The sequence below is a fragment of the Schistocerca americana genome, chromosome 9, assembly GCF_021461395.2.
Source record: "Schistocerca americana isolate TAMUIC-IGC-003095 chromosome 9, iqSchAmer2.1, whole genome shotgun sequence".
Classification (NCBI taxonomy): domain Eukaryota; kingdom Metazoa; phylum Arthropoda; class Insecta; order Orthoptera; family Acrididae; genus Schistocerca; species Schistocerca americana.
Genome location: NC_060127.1, coordinates 344,482 through 357,345, shown reverse-complemented (window position 1 = coordinate 357,345; position 12,864 = coordinate 344,482). Strand labels below are relative to the sequence as shown.

The 12,864-nt window shown below is 43.4% G+C and overlaps 1 protein-coding gene across 2 annotated transcripts in view; it reads right to left on the bottom strand.

Moving 5' to 3' along the window:
* The window catches only part of LOC124550848 (protein lin-52 homolog), a 65,224-nt gene that overhangs the window by 34,628 nt on the left and 17,732 nt on the right, over positions 1-12,864 (bottom strand). The gene's annotated exons all lie outside the window — the stretch shown is intronic.

Genomic DNA, 12,864 nt, shown 5'->3' with positions numbered 1-12,864 from the left:
GAGATTCTCTCTAGTTTCGAGCGACTAACAGAAGTGATAGAGGCCGCCAGTCTTGCTTGCAAGATGAAAGCAGAGCTGACCATATGCAGCATAGTTGACAGGACGGATTGCGGACCTCTGGTACAGACCCGAGTGGAGGGTCTGAATCAGTGGCTCAGACGGTTCTGCGACCGTGTAGGCTGCAGATTCCTTGACTTGTGTCAAAGGATGGTTGGGTTTTGGGTTCCGCTGAATAGGTCAGGTGTCCACTATATGCAGGAGGTGGTTACACGGGTAGCAGGGGCTGTGTGGCATGGAATGGGCTGTTTTTTAGGTTACAGGGTCTCAGGAAAACACAAGAAGGGCTTCAGTCACAAAGGGTGCAGGCTGAACTCAGGAAGCGCGTAGATACAGGAACCATTGGTGTAACAGTTGTAAATTGTCATAGCTGTGTTGGGAAAGTACCAGAACTCCAAGCGCTAATAGAAAGCACTGATGCTTAAATCATTATAGGCACTGAAAGCTGGCTAAAGCCGGATATAAGCACAGCCGGAATTTTTGTGAAAAACCTAACGGTGTTCCGAAAGGATACGCTAAACAAGGTTGGCGGTGGCATGTTTGTTGCTGTCAGAAGTAGTTTATCTTGTCACGAAATTGAAGTAGATACTTCCTGTGAGTTAGTACAAGCAGAGGTCATTGTTGGCAACCGGAATAAAATAATAATTGGATCCTTTTACCGACCTCTCAATTCAGATGATACAGGTGCTGAAAGATTCAAAGAAAACTTGAGTTTGATTCCAAACACGTACCCGACTCATACTATAATAGTTGGTGGTGACTTTAATTTACCCTCGATTTGCTGGCGAAAATACATGTTTAATTCTGGAGGTATGCATAAAATATCATCTGAAATTGTGCTAAACGCATTCTCTGAAAATTATTTCAAGCAGTTAGTTCACGAGCCCACACAAATAGTAAACAGTTGTGAAAACACACTTGATCTCTTAGCAACAAATAATCCTGAGTTAATAACGAGCATCAAAACCGATATAGGGGTTAGTGAACACTCGTAGCGAGATTACAATATTCAATCCCCAAATCCTCGAAAAATAAGCAAAAAATATACCTGTTTAAAAAAAAACAAAAACTCATTCCAAATTAATATTATAAGTGTAGAACAGATGTAGCTTCAATTCAAAGAAATAGCATCCAGCAATTGAGTGATTTATACCAAATACATTAACAAACGATGGAGCTGATCCTCCTTGGTACACAAAATGGGTTAGAACATTGTTGCAGAAAAAATGAAACAAACATGGCAAATTTAAACAGACGCAAAATCCCTAAGATTGACCATCTTTTACAGCTCGAAATTTAGCAAAGTCTTCAGTGCGAGATGCCTATAACAGTTTCCACAACGAAACTTTGTCTCGAAACCTGACAGAAAATCCAAAGAGATTCTGGTCGTATGTGAAGTATGTTAGCGGCAAGAAACTATCAATGACTTATCTGTGCGACAGCAATGGAGATACTATCGAAGACAGTGATGCCAGAGCAGAATTACTAAACACAGCCTTCCGAAATGCCTTCACAAAAGAAGACGAAGTAGATATTCCCGAATTTGAATCAAGAACAGCTGCCAACATGAGTAACGTAGAAGTAAATACCCTCAGATTAGTGAAGCAACTCAAATCACTTAACAAAAGCAAGTCTTCTGCTCCAGACTGTATACCAATTAGATTTCTTTCAGAGTATTCTGATGCATTAGCTCCATACTTAATCATATACAGGGTGATCAAAAAGTCAGTATAAATTTGAAAACTTAATAAACCATGGAATAATGTAGATAGAGAGAGAAGAATTGACACACATGCTTGGAATGACATGGGGTTTTATTAGGGGAGAAAAAAAAAGGGGGGGGGGGGGTGGGGAGTTCACAAAATGTCCGACAGATGGCGTGTGAAAGGTCTCTTGCACGCGTCGTTTGGTGGTGATCGTCTGCTCAGCCGCCACTTTCATCATGTTTGGCCTCCCAGGTCCCCAGACCTCAGTCCATGAGATTAATGGCTTTGGGGTTACCTGAAGTCTCAAGTATATCGTGTTCGACCAACATCTCTAGGGATGCTGAAAGACGACATCCGATGCCAATGCCTCACAATAACTCCGGACATGCTTTACAGTGCTGTTCACAACATTATTCCTCGACTACAGCTATTGTTGAGGAATGACGGTGGACATATTGAGCATTTCCTGTAAAAAACATCATCTTTGCTTTGTCTTACTTTGTTATGCTAATTACTGCTATTCTGATCAGATGAAGCGCCATCTGGCAGACATTTTTTGAACTTTTGTATTTTTTTGGTTCTAATAATACCCCACGTCATTCCAAGCATGTGTGTCAATTTGTACCTCTCTATCTACATCATTCCATGATTTATTCAGTTTTCAAATTTATACTGACTTTTTGATCACCTGGTACAGCCGTTTGCTCGACAAAAGATCCGTACCCAAAGACTGGAAAGTTGCACAGGCCACACCAATATTCAAGAAGGGTAGTAGGAGTAATCCACTAAATTACAGGCCCATATTGTTAACATCGATATCCAGCAGGATTTTAGAACATATATCGTGTTCGAACATTATGAACTATCTCGAAGAAAATGGTCTATTGACACACAGTCAACATGGGTTTAGAAAACATCGTTCCTGTGAAACAACTAGCTCTTTATTCGCATGAAGTGCTGAGTGCTGAGTGCTATTCACAAGGGATTTCAGATTGATTCCGTATTCCTGGATTTATGGAAGGCTTTTGACACTGTACCATACAAGCAGCTTCTAGTGAAATTGCATTCTTATGGAATATAGTCTCAATTATGTGACTGGATGTGCGATTTCCTGTCAGAGAGGTCACAGTTCGTAGTAACTGATGGAAAGTCATTGAGTAAAACAGAAGTTATTTCTGGCGTTCCTCAAGGTGGTGTTATAGGCCCTTTGCTGCTCCTTATCTATATAAACTATTCTGGAGACGATTTGAGCAGCCATCTTTGGTTGTTTGCAGATGATGCTGTCGTTTATCGACCAATACAGTCATCAGAAGATCAAAATGAACTGCAAATCGATTTAGAAAAGATAAATTGGAAGGAACACATGGAAAATGTTGTTGGGAAGGGTAACCAAAGGCTGTGTTTTATTGGCAGGACACTTAGAAAATTTAACAGATCTACTAAGGAGACTGTCTACACTATGCTTGTCCATCCTCCTTTAGAATACCGCTGTGCGGTGTGGGACCCTTACCAGATATGACTGACAGAGTACATCGAAAATGTTCAAAGACAGGCAGCACGTTTTGTATTACCGCGAAATATGGGAGAGAGTGTCACAGAAATGATACAGGATTTGGGCTGGAAAAAAAATAAAATAAAATAAAAAAAGTGCTTTTTGTTGCGACAGGATCTTCTCACGAAATTTCAATCACCAACTTTCTCCTATGAATGCGAAAATATTTTGTTGACACTGACCTACATAGGGAGGAACGGTCACCACAATAAAATGAGGGAAATCAGAGCTCATACGGAAAGATATAAGTGTTCATTCTTTCCGCGCGATATACGAGATTGGAATAATAGATAATTGTGAAGGTGGTTTGATCTACTCTCTGCCAGGCACTTGAATGTGATTTGCAGAGTATCCATGTAGATGTCTTTAATTAAAATGGAACAAGTTGCCAGATTAAGGTGGTCATCTCAAGCTCCATTACTGCACTGCCTGGGGGTAAATACATTTCACAAATGGTGATCGCTGAGGTTATTCACACTGACAACGCTATTGCTTCCGATGTGGTACGCAGTGTGAAACCTGTGCAAACCAATTTACAGACTCCTCCAGACAATCTCTTGTAGCCACAGTACAGTTCCAGCATGAGACATGGCAGCCTCTAATAGTTGGAGAATGGTCACCTGTCTTCCTGGAGAGTGAAACACCTCATGGTGCGGGAAGACAGTAGTTATCATAGTCCTAGTAGATGATAGTTATGTCCACTGCAGTTTCACTGAATTCTTTCCACGAGCTATACGAGATTGGAATAATAGAGAACTGTGAAGGTGGTTCGATGAACCCTCTGCCAGCACTTCAATGTGATTTGCAGAGTATCCATGTAGATGTAGAATTATCATGTTACAGGTGTGCCAGTTAAGTGTGAAAGGGCCAAGAGAACAGGTCAGTCTCTACCGTCAAAGGGGACGGAACAACACTGACAAACTTCAGTTCCAAGTCCAACAGTGATCAGATCTGGTGCCATTGAGGTCAACATAGCATCTTTCAGACCCACATTTCGTGATTTCTCGAGTCACTGGCTGGTGTCTTAATCACTGGCCTGTCTATTTCCAGAGAGAGGATTCCCTGAAGGGACCCAGTCACTGGTAGAGGCTCCACGAGGACACAGCTTCTTCAGCCTGGTGCAAGAGTCGAGGTCCGTAAAGAGGGAGCTGTTGGAACCACAACAGGGGACAGTCCCATCTCCCCTATGGGCTAAGCTTTGACCACTACAAGAGACCATTGTCAGTGGAATGTAGGGAGTGACTAAGCATACTCTACGTATTGCCGATGACTTGGCCACATTGGTGACAAAATTCCAAACAGAGACAAATGGATACAACTAAACAGATTGGGAAGGAAAAGGATAGCACAGGCTAAGAAGATGTCATGGGGAACGTTCACAAAATAAATAGAGGAAAATTTTAAGGACGGCAAGAATATATTATTCTGCATATTAGGTAACAGAAGGAAGCAGAAAGAAAATACTTCAAAAGTCAACAAAAAAGGGAAACCCATTTGGGACGAAAAAGTAGTTTTGGAAGTATGGAACAAATACTTCCAAAATCTATACAACTGAATAAAACAAGTACTCATAATGAAAATATAGACCCCTAAGAAATAGCACAACTGCAGAGGAAACAGAAAGAGAAGATTTGCAGATGTTGGATGTAGAGAAACCTGTATTAGAAATGAAAAATAGCAATCAATGCTCCTGGCGTAGATGACAACACAGTGGAAGTGATGAAAGCCACAGGACATACCCGAATTTAGTGTCTGAATAGAGCAATGAGGGTAGTATGGTCATATGAAAAGATTCCTGACAAAGGAAGGTACTGTACCCATTCTTATGAAGGCTCACAATTTGCTCTGTGACAACTACTGTGCCACTGCATTAAGATTTGTGAAAAAACAATTTTGCAGAAAATCAAGAACAAGATACAACCACAACTGAAACAACAACAATGATACCGAACTGGAAGATCAGATGCCATATTTATAGTTAGACAGGTAGCAGAAAAGAAATATCATCGTTGCATTTGTAGATATAATAAATGCTTATCACACCGTTAGAAGGGAAGAATTATGGCTAGATCTGAAAAGACTTGGTATTATCAAAATGGGGGAAAAAGTCCGTTTTGTTTTGTGGTGCAAAACAATTAAGGTCATATGCACTCATGTGCCAAAGAGACAAACAGAGGTCTTAAACTGAAGATTACGTGTCCATCATGTTGCTACAACGGGTAAAAAGTAAAACGCAGTTGACAGCCCATGCGTCGTTCACTAAAATAGCCGATGACTGACGACAAACATAAATTAGAATGTAAGTGGTTAAAAGAAAGGGGCATTGTGTCAGGAAATGACAAACTGTTGAAGGATGAGGACAATGAGCACAGAACGGTGGGAGATCACCACTTAAACATCCACAGCTAAAAATGCAGTCCCCAATACCCAAACTAGCTAACATTATCCCCTCAAGGCGAGAGGGCCGAGAGGACGTCAGCCAGTCCGCTGGGAGCAGTTTAACTCCCAGGAGCTTGTTCCCATGAAGGGAAGACCAGTGGTGAGGCCAAAGTGACACCACCTGCTGATAGATGGCAACAAAGAGATCATAGGAGGGAATGGAAAACCTAGGGGACCAAGCTACGATGACTGCAGTCTTGGCAGCAGCAGCAGCATCAGCAGCCTCATTTCCCAACAGACCGATGTGACCAGGGACCCACATAAACATCACAGTGGCTCCATCAAGAGTGAGCAAGTAAAAGCTTTCTTAGACCCACTGCACTAAGGGATGGACGGTATACAGTACACACAGCCCTGAGGAGTACTGAGACAGTGTAATGGTACTTTGACTACCGCGCCTCCGCCAATACAAAGATATAATTCACGATCGCGCACGCAGAAGAGAGCTGCGCCAGCGACCGATTTTTATAAATAATTTTGTTCTTTTTTTTTTACTTTTGCGTAGGTTTTGTTTTTAACAGCTAATTGATTACTCTCTATCTTGTCTCGATACGAAAGACGTGTATTTTTCCGCGCTGTGTTGAATGTGCTTTTGGGTGGAAATTAAAATTATATTACAAAGCGAGGTTGTTTCAATAGTGATTCGAGGTGGTTATCGCCAAATTTGTAAATTGATCATGACAGTGGCAACTTGAAGAAGTTTTCAACAGACGGAGAAAAGTGAAAGACGGATCGTCCTACAAGGGAATTAGGAGGACAGCCATGAAGACTATATTGTAATTAGTACTGCATTTTTAAGAAGATTATAAGGTAAATTTCCACTAGTTTCTGATGCTATTTCCGTACAGTCACTTTTTGTAGTGTTGCCGACCCGGTCTGCCATGCACGGTCAAATTACAGCACTATCTCAATCAATAATACGAAGTCCGCCTTATCCGTAACTGAAACCACCAAAATTCAAAACCCAATCAGATTTTCTATTTTATATTTTCACTGCAGAACCCCGAGTAAAGGAAACACTACAACAGTCAGAGCAAATGACAATTGACAGATCAAATGACAATTGAAAAGCCTCTGTCACCAGATGTACTGAGTGGCCTGATACAGGACGAAGAGCTCCGCTGTAAATACTGAACAGTGTTCCAGAAGCCGATAGCGAAAATCGTCGTTGCCAATGACGGAGGCACAACCGACACTATGGTCAGTCCAAGAGGCATCGTGAGTTCCACGTGAAGGTCGAGAAACTTACTCCTTAGGAAGTGAGAGAACTCTACGATGAACACGGGCTGCCGTACAAAGCCAAGGTGGTGAAGGGTTCACACCCGACGGGAAAGTAGCAGGCAGCTCGAAGTGAAGCTGCGGGAACAACAGAAAGCAAACTCCAGGAGGTAACAGAAGAGGAGTGTGCCCCATACTGGTGGTCAAATGAGTCACTGAAGGTGCAGGCATATGATAGGTGGTCAGGCATGGCAGCAAATGGCATGCGGATCCCTAAAGAGAACATTACATCAATACGACAGCAGTAGTTCGGCAGCTTCCACATACACACTCTCAACTGGGCACATATAAAAGGCACCAATGGCTCAACGGATGCCACAATGGTGGACCGTATTGAGATGTGGTAAGATGGATGGAAGTTCAGATGCACAGATGAAACACCCATAGTCTAGTTTTGAATGGACAAGAGATTGGTACAAACAGAGGAGAGTGATCTGCTGAGGACATGTAGAACACTGAGGGACCAGGTACAGTAGGCGGCCAGGTAAGATACGTGGGAGGAGCAAGAAAGTTTCTTATCAAGCATGAGCCCCAGGAATTTCATAGTGTCAACAAACTAACGAGCAACAGGCTCAAGGTGTAAAGACGGTGGAAGAAACCCACTGTGCAACCAGAAATTCATATAAACAGTTTGTCAATGGAAAAGTGACAGCCACAGTCGACACTCCACGAGTAAAGACGATCGACATATTGCCGGAGATACTGCTCGAGGAGACAAGTCCGTGGAGAAATGCAATAGATCGCAAAATTATCAGCGAAATGGGAGGCAGAGATGCCTAGCAGGAGACAAGCCACAGTAGGGTTAGTGGCGATAGCAAAGAGGACGACGCTTAGGATGGAACCCTGAGACACACTGTTTTCCTGGATAAAGTTGTCTGACAAAGCAGAACACACACGTATCTTGAAAATTCTGTCTTCTAAAAATTCCTGAAGGAAATGCAGCAAGTGGCTTCAGAAGCACCACATGTAGAGTGTACCGAGGATACCAGACCCCAGCAGGTGTCGTAGGCTTTCTCCAAACCACAAAACATGGCCACAGTCTGGTATTTCCACAGAAAACCATTCATGAAAGGGGTTGACAATGTAATGAGATGGTGAACTGCAGAACAGTGCACCCGAAATCTACATTGTGTAGTGATTAGTAAATTGTGAGACTCGAGCCACTATACCAGCTGCCCATGAACCTTACGTTCCATCACCTTTGCAAACACAGCTGGTGAGAGAAATGGGGCAGTAGCTAGGAGCCCTTACCGGGCTCAGGTATGGGTACGACAGTGGCTTCGTGCCAACATCTCGCAAATGTGCCATATGCCCAGATGCGATTGTAAGTATTAAGGAGAAAGTGATTGCCCGCAAGAGAAAGGTGCTGCAACATCTGAACCTGAACACTGTCTGGCACTGGGGCAGAGGATCGGGACGAAGTGAAAGCACGATCTAGCTCCCTCATAGTAAAGGTGGCATTGTAGCACTCACAATTCTGAGAAAAGCAGGTACTGCCCGAGCCGCCTCTACTCGTTTCCGATGGAAGGAAGGAAGGGTGGAGCTCTAAATCTCCGCTAAATAGAGGCCCAAGGTGTCGGACATAGCAATAGGGTCCACAATGACACCATCCGCTACGGTCAGGCCGGAAATTGGGGAACAGATGTTAGTCCTCCAGACCCACTGAAGGTTGGCCCACACGATGGAAAGAGGGAGTGGAACTGCTAAAAGAACTAGTAAATGAAATCCAGCTAGCTTTTTTCCTATCCCAAAGAACGCAACAATTGCAACAATTGTGCTGCAGCACACCTCAGTCTAACGAGGGACCGGGTCATGGCGCAGTAAGGATGAAGCGCGAGAAATGGAGCATTCTGCGGTGGTAAGAAAACGTCGGTAAGATATTCTACCTGGACATCACAACTGAAGAAATGTTGTTCGTTGAAGATTGACAGGGAGGTGTAAACCCTCTTGTTGGCCTTAGATAGTTGCCATTTTGGTGTATACATAGGTGGGGTAGGAGTTAGAAAACAGACAGCACACAGGGAATGGTCGGTAGAGTACGGGTCAAAGAGAACGGACCACTCGAGACGACGGGCCAGCTGGGGAGTGCAAAAGGAGAGGTCCAAATGGGAATAGGTGTACGTGGAGTCTGAAAGGAACACGGATGTTCCAGTGCTAAGGCAGACGAGGCTGCGCTGATTGCCAAGGTCAGCCAACAGGGCACTTCTCTGACAGTTTATGGGAGGGCCCCAAAGGGGATGATGTGCATTAAAGTCACCAAGCAGCAAAAATGGGTGAGGGAGTTGCCAAATCAGCTGGAGGAAATCTACCACGGTGACACAGAATAACAGAGGGATGTAAATGGTACAAAGGGAAAAGGTGAAGTGAGGACGGAAAATGTGGACAGCAACTGCTCGGAGCTGGGTGGTCAGGGAGGTAATCTGACTACGATCATCATCCCCGATGTGCAGCACAACTCCCCCACGAGATGGAATGCCGTACTCGGGGGGGGGGGGGGGAAGGTCAAAGCGGCCTGGAAAGAAATGCGAGATGTCAAGTGGACCCTGCAGTTCTGAGAGCAGCTGTAATTCCTCCTTACTGGATCTAAGGCCGCGAACGTTCCTTTGGAGGAAAGGGGAGGGAGGAAAAACTGAAGGGGTGTCAACTCGGTGGCTACCGAGTGCCAGCCTTCGAAGACACAATGCTACACTGGGCGATTTTACAACCAAGGGAAGTAGAAAGTCTTTGCTGGATTTTTATGTACTTGCTGAACCTAATGGGGGGAGGAGGAGGAGGAGGATCCATCAAACCACAAAATGTTTGAGCAGCCTTTTTTCCTTTTCCTATTGCATCACACTGTTTACATTTTGTCACTTCCTGTATCAAAGACAATAAGATGCCTACATCAGCAACAACAAATCCACTACAAAAAATTTGAATCACCAGGAGGCATGCCATGTGGGAGTTTCTTTCCTGAAGAACTGATACATAGGTTACTTTCAACAATGTGGTTTGCTTTGTTTGTTAACTAGTTACCATGGAATTTCCTTTTATTAAATTTCTTGATGCGTGGCATAGTTCGTATTTATTGCACATCAAAAGATATGTACTTCCACAAATATACGTAGCACTTGGGCAAGAAACATCCCGTAACACGTGAACAAACTGCTTCAGTGAAACAAAAGTAAATACTAGCAAAGATAATCATTTACAGACACTAAAAACATGCACTGTTACCAACATGTACAATGTATCATACGTATAATCACTGGAAACAGAAAGTTCACAGTTATTTTCAAAATAATACTGGTTTTTGTAACAGAAATAAAGAGGGCGTGGCAGCATACATGACTTTAACTTTAAAATTTGGTATATATAGGTCATTTTTCATTTGAAACCCTGTAACGTATATATCAATGTAATCAGGAAAGACTATAGAATCAATAAAGCCACTAAAAAGTTTTGATTTTTCCACCATTTACAAGTACCCTGTATCCTTAATCATCCGTCACTGCTTCCTTTCAACATCCAAAGCCCACCCCACGCCCTACTCAGCGTGTAGACTTGGCCTCTGTTAAAATTGTTGCTGTTCATTCTAATCTCAGTCGCCTCTTTTATAATGGAGGCACAGTATGTTGACACACAAGCCAAGACCCTCGTGCTCTCAAGCTGTATTTTGTGTCCATTTTCAAGGCAATGCTCAGACTTGGCCGACTTGTCAAGTTCCCTTCGCTTGATCTTTCTCTTGTGCTCAGTACACTGCTGTGCAACTGCGTTAATTGTCTGGCCTATACAGATGCCGCCGCACTTGCGAGGGACACCATACACACTGGGCACACGAAGAGCTATGTCATGTTTAGTAGGGTACAACATATCTCGTATCTTGGGGGTGGGCCGGAACAGTGGTCTCAATCCACGTCCTAACTTGCTGTTTGTTGCCCCACAGTATGGCCAGGAAAGCGGCCGGCTAGGCTTCTGCCAATTCACAAGGCATCCTTCAGTGACACCTGAAAGTATTTGCAATGTCTCTTCAGCTGTAACCAGTCTCCCTGAACACGTGTCTCAAATGCTGAAATTAAGACTGTAGGTGGTTGTCATCAGAAATAACTTTGGCTTTGTGTGTTAACATATTCAGAACCGCTTTCTTGTGTACAGGAAGGTGAAAACCACCGGTATTCAAATATTGACCAGTGTGCGTTGGTCTCCTGTACACTGAAAGATCAAGCTGGCCTCCTGCCTTCCACTCAACTAAAACATCTAAGAACAGTAGCTTGCCATCCTCCTCCTCCTCCTCGAAGGTTGGGATCGTCACCATTCAAGTGGTCCACTAACTGCTGCATTGTATTTTCATTGTGAGGCCATATCAGGAAGGTGTCATCAACGTACCTAAGGAAGCAAGATGGACGCAACATCAAAGTTTAGAGCCGTCTCCTCAAAGTGCTCCATGAAGAAATTCGCAACTGCAGGTTACTGTGGTGAGCCCATTGCTGTGCCATCCATCCTTTCATAATATTGATCACGGTACAAGAAGTTCTTTGTTGTTAGAACATGATGGAACAACTTGACAATTCCAGGTGGAAACATTTGACCCAAAAGATCCAGCGTGTCTTTTACTGGCACCTTCGTAAAAAAAGACACCACATCCAGACTAACCATTACGTCGTTTCCACCAGTTTATTATTTTCTTGAGTGTTTCAACAAATATTACAACATGGTGTTCACAATGATCCAGTTTTGGTGCTAATAATCCTGCAAGATGTTTTGCCAGTCTGTAGTTGGGCAAGCTGTTTACACTAACAATGGACCTAAGAGGGACCTGTTCCTTACGCATCTTCAGCAGTCCATAAAGCCTGGGAGGTCTGGCGGTAAGACGCATTAATTTCTTCACCAGTTCATCTGGTAAACCAGATACCTTTAATAACTTCCCTGTCTTCCTGACTACGGCCTATGTCGGATCACGACTGAGCTTCCAGTATGCGTCGTCATATAACAAATGCAGTCTTCAGTGCTCAGAACCAGGTGGCATTTCCTTTGTGGGCTCGCACGACAACCAAGTCCTCATTCTCACGCAATATGCGTAAACCACGTCATTCCTCCTGGATAATGTTTGATTTCGGTGGCTTAGCTTTTGACAATATATTGCTGGCAGTTAGTCTGACGCCCTCACGTGCGTTGTGTGAGAGATGCCGAATGCACTGCTCTATTAACTAATAATCTCTAAAATTGGCAGATGTCACGGGACTGGTGAAAAATTAAGGCCTTTATTCAGCGCTACCACAGAGCCGCCCTTCAATTCTTGTTTGGTGAGATTAACAACCGTTCTGTGGATCTTATCAATCCCATGTCAGTTCGGCAATCAAACTTTTAACACTGCTCACACACTGTCTTTCACAAACTAGCACGCTGTTATGCTGCAGTGACTTCATCTACCCACCCCCAATCGAATGGCGACAAAGTTGATAACAATCAAACAGGTTTCTGGCATTATGATCAAGTTCATATCTTGTCCGCTGTATCCGCTGTCTCACTACAGCGTGACTTGTCCTCTCGAAAATTCTGCCCACTGCAGCAGTTCCGATATGGTGCTTAATTAGAGCAAAAGTGAGGAAATACCTCTTTTGTTGCAAAAATGCTAAAGAACTTTGCAGATGTGATTTTTTCCGCACCTTTTCCAGCAGTCTCACACTGAGCATAACGTCCTCAATGTAGAGTAAAGATACGTGTCCTCTGAGTCTTTCACGGTGGCATGGCTGAACAAAATTTATTTATTTTATTTGCACGATAAGTTCCTTAGGACCAAATTGAGGATCAAATCTCCAAGGTCATGGAACGCGTCAATATGTGAATTACAAC